Genomic DNA, 11,019 nt, shown 5'->3' on the forward strand with positions numbered 1-11,019 from the left:
CCAACGGTGCGGGCTGCGTCAGTCGAGGTTCGTGACGCCCGATATCCCGTATCCCCAAAAATAATGGTAATACAATTGGCAATTTTACGTTATGGTCACCATCGAATTGAATTGAATGTTATTTTCGAGCTCCTTGCTGTCGTAGAGGATAGTCGTTAATGATGGTTTTTGATTAATCACCGCAGTTATCTCGGTTAAAGAGGATCTTGTGATGATTGGACAGAACAACTTACTGCCGCTCGGTTAATGGAGCAGGTATTGTTCAATTGTTTTTTATGCTCGATTGCCGACTTAGGGACGGATCGACCACCCTCTTATTGTACTTCAACCCTTCAGGCTTGCTTAATGGCCAAACTTTTTAAAGACAACTTTTGAGGCTTAATGGCCACACCTTTTAATAGAAGGTGTGAATTGCATGGTAGAAAGATGGAGATAGCGAGCTCGTAGGCAGAGAATGACAGTGCCAGGGGAAAGGTGGAGATGGTGACTTCAGCAGGCAGTTTCGGCCCGAGTGCAAGAAGGCAAAAATACTCCCAACGCCAAGGCGAATCTATCTGGCCTGACTGAGCTCAATTCTGCAGTAGTCGGGGACATAGCTTTTTGTGTGTAAGCTAGGGTTCCCACAGCATGTCAAGGAAGTCAATCCGATGCAAAAATTAAATTCTCATGTGCGAAGGTGAAGCCTCGAGTTCAAAAACGTGTACCGTGTCAATCGTATCACCTCTTCGTCAATTGATTCCGACAATTTACTCTTTCTTTATATTCATAAACCAGATCGAGCTTTACCAATTATTTTCGAAATCCTTTCTTCTTTCGCTCATCCAGAAATTATTTATATTATTATTATTAATCACCAACAAGGTACTGTACATCTCCGTTCTTGACCGTCATGAAGTTGAAACTGAAAACCGGTTCCCGATCAGTTGCCGATTTGCCGCCAATTAACGACCAAGCAGAATTTCTTTTGCAAATTCGACCGATTAAACTTTGAATTTCCACGAATCCTTGAATCTTTGAATTAAAAATTCGATAAATTGCAATTTGGAGTTTGTTGATTCCGAGGAATTCCTTCTTGAGATTGAAATCTGGTGCCGATTAAATCAAACCTGTTTGCTCAAATACCACTATTGGGAGAAGAGGGGGAGACCAGTTGCTTAAACTATTCAACACATGCTCACAAACATCACCATCAACCTGTCCACCTCTTTTTCCAATTTTCAAGCACACGCGCACACGCACACACACACACAAAAACATAAAATTGACGTAGACAAGATTGTAAGAGTGTGTAAGAGAATTGTAAGGGATAGAGACTTGATTAGAGAGTACACAGCAAATAGAGCATAGCATAAGATAGTAGAGAAGAGAATTTGCAAGATAAAAGCCTAAATCTAGCCCCAAACTCCACGGCACCTCTCTTGAGGAGTTGGTATTTAATATATTATTTGTGAATTTAAGGTGCCAAAATTTGAGGCCCCTCTTTTACAACCACTTCACTTTTGTAAATGAGTGAAGCTCATTAGTTCTTGCATGACTCATAAGGGGAGTTCCCACTACAATTATTTACAGAGCCATAGTGGCTTACTGAAATGAAAATCTAAAATACTGTGCGAGTATAAAATGGCCGAGAGTTATTGCCTGCGAGTATAAAATGGCCGAGAGTTATTGTCTTCATCAACTCCCCGCATTCCACTCTACAAAATCATCACCATCAACTCAATTAGAAAAATAAATAGACATCACATAATTAACCATTACGCCAACTATCCCAATTGCAGCTAGCCACTACAATAGGAGGGTGCCCAGTCTCGTAACACTTTTTGACAAGAATAAATGTTTGCTTGCTAAACCTGTCGACTATTGTCCATATTCCCATATTCCCATGGATAGACTTAGGTAATCCAAAGATAAAATCCATGGATATACTCTCCCATGGTGAATTAGGGATTGGCAATGGCTGGAGTAATCTAGGTTGCTTCCCTCTGCATAGGGAGGAGCATGGGATTCATACGTGACTTTCTCACACGAACTGAGTGAGTAATACATAGCCTATTGCCATGGAGAAGATAACCATCATGCAGGGTAAATGGTTCTTCTTTCTTCCCCAATGCAAGGGCTGACATTATGTCTTTAAAGTCAGGGTCGATAGCATACTCATCTATCATAGTAGATAGATCATTGTGAGCTGCTATAGACACCCATTTACCCTCGGTCGTCGTGATAGTGCATCGATCACTTGATTATGCTTACCAGCAATGTGAGGATATGAAAATAAAATTGTGAAAGAAAAATTTTCCACCTCATTTGCTTGTCGGAAGGCTTCGTTTGCGTCATGAAGTACTTGAGACTTTGGTGGTTCGTTCGCAAAATAAATGGAGTTCCCAAAAGATAGTGCTTCCATGTGTCTAGGGCATGTAGAATAGTTAAAAGCTCTTTTTCATATATGCCCAAGACCCGTTCATCGGCATTGAGCCTGCGGCTCTCATATGCTATGGCATGCCCTTCTTGAAGCAAGACTACTCCAAGGCAATCACCACAAGCATCACATTGGACCTCAAATGGCTTTGAGAGATCCGGAAGTATAAGCATTGTTTGGGAGGCAAGCTTCTCTTTGAGATTTTCAAAAGCATTTTTCTCTTTAGCGGTCCATGAGTACTTAACGTTCTTCTTTGTTAAGTCATGTAATGGTCTTGCTATTTGAGAGAATTTTTCCATGAAGCATCTACAGTATGCACACATACCAATAAAGCTTCGTAGCTCATGTAGACTCCTTGGATTAGGCCATGTCCTTATTACCTCTACCTTAGATGGATCCATACGGATACCATCCTGAGAGATAATATGACCTAAGTATTGAATCTCTTGAAGGGAAAAGTCACTCTTCTTTTGATTGATAAAAAGCTTGTTCTCCCTCAAGGCTTGAAAAATCACCTGAAGATGTTGCTTGTTCCCCTCCAATGACTTGGAGTAGATGATGATATCATCAAAGAACACTCCAATGAACTTTCGGTAGGATCTAAATATTTTCTCCATCAAACGATTGAACGTAACTGGAGCATTTGTTAAACCAAAAGGCATGACAAGATATTCATAAAGACCAAACGTTGTACGAAATGTGGCCTTTAGGATATCTTCATTCACTATCCTTCTTTGATGATAGCCACTTTTAAGTTCAATCATACTGAAGTAGGTCGAACCTTGTAGCTTATCAAATAGATCTTCTACCCGCGGTACCGGAAATTTGTTTTTGATAGTGATATGGTTTAGCGTTGGATAGTCCACACACATGCGGTATATACCATCTTTATTTTGCACTAAAAGGACTGGAGAACAAAAGGGAGAGGAGCTAGGCCTCACCATCCCTTTTGTCTACCAATTCTTGTACTTACCTCATGATCTCCTCTTGTCGAGCTTGGGAAACTCGATAAGGAGGCTTGTTAGGCGGTGAGCTTCCTGGTAGGAGCTCAATTCGATGGTCATCATCCCCTTGTTTTGGAGGTAAGTCCATTGGGATATCATCAATAAACACATCTTGGAATCTATTTAGAAAATTAGACAAGTCTAATTCTTCTTGATTCCTAACACTTTGCTTTGTTAAAACATTAGCATCATTCAAAGACTCTTTGATAAAAATCATGTACACAGAAACTGAGCTTTTCATTGACTTATCAAAAGCAGGTGAATTTACAAAAGGTATAGTACAATTGGACTTATTAGCATCTATATACATGCTCTTTTCCCTGTAGGTGAAGTAGATTCTCCTTTTAGGGAACTTCTTGTTGGCAGCCATGCGGGTGAACCATGGTGCCCTTAGAATAACATCCTCATGTTGGAGAGGAGAGATGAAAAAGTCTTCTTTGTCGATGTAGCTTTGGACATAAAGCCTCAACTTCCTAGTCAAGGGAGTAACGGAGGCTTGTGGTCCCTTGAAAGCTCCATCGACAGTTACAGTATCTCTCATCTCAAAATCTTGGATGTCCAACTTAGTGGCCAACTCTGTTGATATGAAGTTGTGAGTAGAGCTAGGGTCAAACAAGATGAAGGCATCATGCTCCCTTACCTTTCCCTAAGCATAGGAGAGAGGTGATCCTTTGCAATGAGAATCCTCTTTTGGAGCTTCGACTGTGGAAGCTCTAGGAGTCTCATTGCGGGAATTTCTTTTGGGGCAAGAACGATAGCCATGTCCTTGCTCCCCACATTTAAAGCATTTGTGGTCCTTACAAAAAGCTTCTAGCTCTTCAGGAGAGAGTTTATTTTTACCTTTGTAAACTCCCTTCTCCTTGGACCGATTGTTGTTGTTGCGGTTGTTGGAATTTCCTTGGGAAGAGTTTTCCCCTTTGCATAATTTTTGTCTTTGATTTCCATGGGCTTGGCATTCCTTTTAGCCCCTTGTTGGAAATTGATGCGCGAAGCAACCATAGTGTGGTGGATTACTTCGGTTATAGAACGAGGCCGTACTCGGCCATTTCTTCAGGTAATCCCGCACAAAATTGTTGCTTTTGCTCGGCAAAGTCTACCTTTTGAAAAACAATAGCCTTGAGATATAAATCTCAAAACTTGTCCGCATATTTGTGGATAGACTCGTTTGAGAGCAGCTTCAAACTCTGCCATTTGGTAAGCACTTTGTCCTTTGCATTGCTTGCAAGGAATTTCTTCATGATGAAAACTCGTAGAGTTTTCCATGTCATTGGGGCTTCACTGTTGCCACGAAGGCTAGCCCACCATTGACGAGTAGATTTTTGGAAGTGCATAGCTACATGGCGTAGCTTGGAGGACTCCGTGAAGCCCTCGTCTCCAAAGGCTGCATCAAATTGTTGGATGAAAGCCAATACTTTGTCAGTAGCACCAAAGGTGTCATCATAGGTGAGAAAAGAGATACTCTTTCCTCGCTCTTTAAATTTCTTGAGCTTTTGAGACCTTCGCCATGAAAGGTAATATTTGCAATTCTTTAGGAGAATAGTTGTTGCTTTCTCGAAAGAGGAGGAAGTTGAAGAAGAAGGAGAAGAGGGTGAAATCTTTCTTGCCTTTTTCTTCCTTTATTTCCTCTCTTCCCTTTCGGAGTGACGAGGAGAAGGACTGTGGATTGTTGACCGTTTCCTCTTGGGAGGAGTTGGCGACGGTCTAGACTGCCATCTTCGTGGAGCCACATCTTCAGTGGAACTTAATGATTTGCTTCTTTCTCGTTCTTTGGATTCCTCCTCTCTTATGAGAGAGAGTCTTCTTCTAGGAGTCTCATCAAGAGGCCTCCTAAGCTCTCTCTCCTCTTTGGAGAGGAAGGGAAATCCCATAAGCACGAATTTATTGAGTAACTTCGTCTTGCAAAGCAGGGTTGCCCATAGCTTATTGCAACCTAGAAACAAGATAATTAACAAACATGGGGGCATCATCATTAGCACCTTCATGTGCAAAATCAAAGTTGTCAATATTCATTCTACTCTCTTCATTATTGTCAGCCATGCCAATTAAACTTATGTATAAATTACTTTGTGCTTATTCTAGTAGCATAATAATAGTTATGCCAAAGGCAAGCCCCAAGAGACTCCATTATTAAGACTATAGTTCCCAATGGTGTTCCTCGAACTAAGTCCTTTTCAACCAAGATAATAGATCCCTGTCCCACTTACCCTATTGCAATGAGCATGTCCAACCTTTCATGGACAACTTAAGGACCTCTCTTCTTAAGCAAGAAAAGAGAAACCAATAGCTCTGATACCAATGTAATGGAAATGGCCTATGAACTTTGAGAATAGCGGAATTAAGAGAATTAGAGTGAGCATTTTCATGAGACTACTTTGAGAACATAAAGGGCGAACTATTAGCGGTAGAAACACAACCATTACACTTAATTAACTTGGCATGAACAATACTTTTGCAAGAGAGAGAATTAGAGAACATGACAAAAATTGAAGACCGGATTTATATGGAGCCGGTCCCCCGTCCAATAGGCTTTTGTATTATAGATTCTCCCATAAAGAGAGACTTGGTACAATACAATCTTTGTGTTCCTTGTGACCTAGGTGATGGAATGAAGATGGAAAGCTTCATGCATCACACACATAACATAAAATTTGTAAAAGCATTAACCATCCCCGACCTCAATCCCAAGGCCTCAAAACACCTTCGAAGGTGGAGAGAGCTAGTGGGGAATGAGGGTAGGGAAGAGGAAGAAGAAGTAACATACGAGAAAGAGATAGTTCCTCACTTATCATCACTCTTCTTGCATAGCATAACATAATAGCATAATAATGATGATGAAGAAGATGGCAAGCTTAAGCATTGGAGCATGCCTCTTGGTTGGATTTGCATTCCATAGCCAAGAGTGTTGGTGTAGGCTCTCAACTTCTCAACAAGCTTGGAGAAGGAGATGGAGCTCTTGCACTTTGCACTTCACACAATTAGAGAGAGAGAGAGAGAGAGAGAGAGAGAGAGAGAGAGAGAGAGTGAGTATACCCTGCAAGCAAGCCCCTAGATTCTTTGGTTGACCCCTCATTGTAGCTCAATTTGGAAGTTGATTGGACCCCTACAAGCCTAGCCAATCACATGCATAGTGTATATCAAGCAACCATGCTAGCCTTGGGACAAGTATCCCCCTTTCCCCTTTGAGAGAGAGGACTTGATAAATGCATACATAATTAATTTAATTAGCTAAATTATCATTGGACCCCTTGAGAGGCCAACCGATAGGCTTTAGGCACACCATGAGGGCAACATGGAGAGGAACTTGACACGTGTCCTTGTTGCTTCTTTAGACTAGGCTTGCCTTGTGTGAAGGTGTGTGTGTTCTCTCTCATGCCCCTACAATAAGGGCACGCCCCCCATGAGTAGGGATTATGGTTGACTTTAGGAACACCTTAAGCCCCTCAAGCACCTTAGTCATTAAGCACCTCAAGCACCTTAGTCAGCAAGCACGACGAGCACCTCAAGCACCTTAGTCAGCAAGCACGTCAAGCACCTCAAGCTTGGTCCGTGTTCCCACCTCAAGCACAACCCTAGTTTGCCTACGGTCTAAGGAATTTTAACACTAACCTTTGGAGGTCTTTAATGAAGCTAACCCTAAGGTATTTAAGCTCCATTAGCTAGCATTGCTCTTTGACAGACCATCTCTCATTTGGACCCTTTAACCTTGGCCTCGTGTTGAGATAGATCCATAAGCACATGTCTATATTCTAACCCTTGTTCCCGTTTATTCTTCCACATTAAATGATCAGTTTAATATGAGAAAATCATTTGGGTTGGTTAGATATTAGATTTTATGACTTGTGCAAGAACGAGAGTTTGCCTCTATGTATAGATACCTTACACTCGCAACTACAAATACAGGATCCCCATCAAAATAGCCATTGTAAATCTTCACCTTGTTTAACTTAGCAATACGTGGAGTATTGCTCTTGGCCAAGGAGTGTCTGAAAAGAGAGACTAAGTAAAGAAGAAGTCGGTTGTGTGGGTGAACAAGGAGATAAAAGAGAGAAGGAGTGGAAGAGCGTGAGTTGAGAGAGAAGAGAGAAAAATCTTGCTTGAGAAGAAAAAGCGTGCGCCAAGCGGGGTGCCAAGAAATTCTCACAAAAAAAGGCATTCTACCTATGACAAGTTTCCTTGGTTTGCTATTTGTTAGCTTCTAATCTTTCCCAACAATTGTAGCAATATTTGGATCTCATTAATCTCACAATAGACTCAATAGAAAAATCATTCTACAATAAAAGTGAATATCAAGCATGAAGGAAACAACTGAAATAACACGAAACAAAGATTGCATCCAACACAATAGTTGCACTAACCATCCCCGTCAATTAATCCATCGAGTATTTTTCTTCTACCACATATTAAGATGAATTGATACAACTTTATGATTTGAAATAAGGTTATGTGTAAATTTAAGCAATTTAGAGAAGACGAGAGTGTTGGAATTAGGGTTGCAGAGAAACACACACAGCTTGGAGAAGACGAAGGAAGCTCAAGGCACACAATAGAGAGTGTTTTACTTAGTGTGCAATGGAAAGATAGATAGCCCTAGAGTGATGGGCGTATATACAATGCACGGGGGAAAAAACCTCCTAAAGAGGGAAAAAATGCCCTGGCGGTCCTAGTGTGTTCACACACATCACTACCACATGTATATGGTAACAGAGAGAGTACAAATGAAGATTATTAGAAATAGAGAGCAATCAAAGAGCCAAAAATGTAACTTCTAAATCGTTGCTTTGATGGAGCTTTGGGGTGCTTTATTGCATTTGAAAGGGGTAAAACTCTAGATCTAGAAAGTCACCTATATTTCTTGGATGACCAAAGCTAAGAGCACATTCTTGTCAAGGTTCTAATATGTAACATTTAATGGCCTAATAACTTGTGTGTAGCGGAAATTAGCATGAACATAGTGGGCATTTCATTAGAATAGATTCCTAATGAGAATTACAAGAGTGCTTGGGTGGAGAGAGCAACAAAAAGCATAACACCTAGTTAGATAGCATCAACAATACTTCAAAAGAGAGAGAAATTAAGCTATTGACAACAATTGAGGACCGGATTTGCATGGAGCCGGTCCCCCCTCCAAAAGGCTTTGTATTATGGTTTCTCCCATCAAGAGAGACATTGTACAATACAATTCTTTGTGTTCCTTCAAGACTAGCTAGTGCAATGAAGATGAAAGCTTCATGCACTAAGCAAAACACTTAGTAAACACAAATTTAATTATCCCCGTTCTCAGACCCAAGACCTCACACACCTTCGAAGATGGTGAGAGCTAGCAGGGTATGAGAGTAGATTGAGAGGAAGAAGGAGTATCTTATGAGAAAGATGTACATCTCCTCACATAATCACTCATATTAGCATAGCTTTAGCTTAGTAATTAGCTTGGTAGAGGAGATGATCATGCATTGAAGCTTGGCTCTTGGTTGGATTTGCATCCACAAGCCAAGAGTGTGTCGATGTAGGCTTCTATCTCACAAGCTTGGAGTAGGTGATGAGCTCTCCATCAAAGCTTGGGAAGAGATAGTCTTCTCTTTCTTCACACATGAGATTGTGTGAGTGTGTGTGTGATAATGCCTTGCAAAAATCAGCCCCCTCTCTCTCTTGGGCGAGCCCTCTTGCTATTTGCTCTTGCAGGCTCCCCATTGGACCTCCCCAAGTCAAGCCAATGGCTATTAAGCAACATAAGTGATAGCCTTCTGACATGTGTCCCCCTTTACCCTTTTGTGAGAGCTTAATCAATTAAACTTAATTGATTTAAATGAATTAAATCCCCATTGGACCTTTCCCCATTCTGACCAATAGGAATTAAGTAGCCCATTGGGCTGCTCAATTCCTATTGGACCCCTTCACAGGCTGTCCAATAATCATCCAGGAGACTTAATTTTCATTGGTTCTTTTTATTAAGTGTTTTAAAATTAATTAGGCTAAATTTACTCTAGCCTAATTCTCATTGGTCCACTTCAAGGGTCATCCAATAGGAATTGGGTACACCTTGTGGGCATCTGGCCTAGGGAGCTGACATGTGTCCCTCATTCCCTTTGTGTAAAGGGAGCTTGTGTGTGTGTGTGTGGCCTTCTCCTCATCCCCTACTTGCTAGGCTCGCCCCCTCCTATGTAGGGATATTCAAAGACTTTTTTGGTCACACACAAAGCATCCAATTTCCCTAGGGTTGACCTTTGGACACAACCTTTGAATTTCGGAACCTTAGCATTTTGGAAGTCTTAATGGGCTGAACCTTAGGGTCTTTTTAGCCCATTGTTTTACATGGCTCTTTTGTAGATGGCCCCCCCATTTGGATCCCTATTTTCCCTCCTTTGGATCCCTACTGTGGCCGGTCTGCTAGCTTAACCAATATTCTAGCTTTTTCTCCCGTGGCACTTTCCCATATTAAATGATCAGTTTAACATGAGAAAATCATTTAGGAGAATTAGATATTGATTATTATGACAAATACATGTCATGACTAACCACTATGAGCGAAACTTAAAGGTTAATGAATTTTTGTAGCATGCATGATGGAAGATCACTTAGTGTTGGGTCTTGCTTTGCGTTAGTAAGAATTCTTAGATTTATTATGGAAAAGTGTACCAGCTTGTGACTGATATTAGTGGTAAGAGGGAGATGGTTCCCACAAATATAAATAAGCTATTGATACAAGAGATTTTTTTGTATTAAGAATCTTGCGTTAGTAAGAATTTTGAGATTTATTATGCAAAAGTGGTTACCAACTTGTGACTGATATTCATGGTAAGAGGGAGATGGTTGCCACAAATATAAATAAGCTACTGATACAAAATAATTTTTTTGTATTAAGAATCTTGAATATGTATAACCAACAATATTCATACCCTTTTTCTATGTATATGATATGTGAGACTTTGAACTCATCTTTTCACGTTCCATGTGAGACTACATATTTTAATACCACTAAAACAACTAATCATAGGGGGTCTCTGTTGTTATAGTTTTCGTCATAGTAACCAACTTTTGACAAACGCACACACAACTATAAACACACTAAATTACATATAGATATTCACATTGATCAAGGTATGTTTTCACATAGTAAAACATATACATCACTTAGAGAATCCCATTTATAAAGAACATGACCATTTACTTGCTTTACTCGCAAGTTGATGATTGGCCATTGATTGGAAAGAGAGGAAGGGCATGTTCCTCTAAGATTATGCATATGGGGGAGGGCTGTGCCAACTCCCCACCATCTCATGCATGGTCTTCTTTTTAAATCAAGCACATGCCCACATTCATGACTCATGTAATATTTAGTCAATAGTATTCACTACATAGATTTAGGCCCTTGTTTATATCTGAGTGGGTGGATAAGCCAGAAGACAGAGAGATGTTAGGCGGGTTGTTGCACATTATAGCCCACTTAACGTAAAAAAATGCTTCTATATAAGTACAACATGTTGAGACTATTAGCAAGGCAATCGATCCTCATAGCTGGGAGGTGATGGTCTATGTATCCATTTAGATGCGCTTGGGCGTCCTTTCTCCCTTACGTATGGGGTTGGTCGAGCTTTGCCCTTT

This window comes from Adiantum capillus-veneris, chromosome 13, assembly GCF_014529385.1.
Source record: "Adiantum capillus-veneris isolate H3 chromosome 13, ASM1452938v2, whole genome shotgun sequence".
Taxonomy (NCBI): Eukaryota; Viridiplantae; Streptophyta; class Polypodiopsida; order Polypodiales; family Pteridaceae; genus Adiantum; species Adiantum capillus-veneris.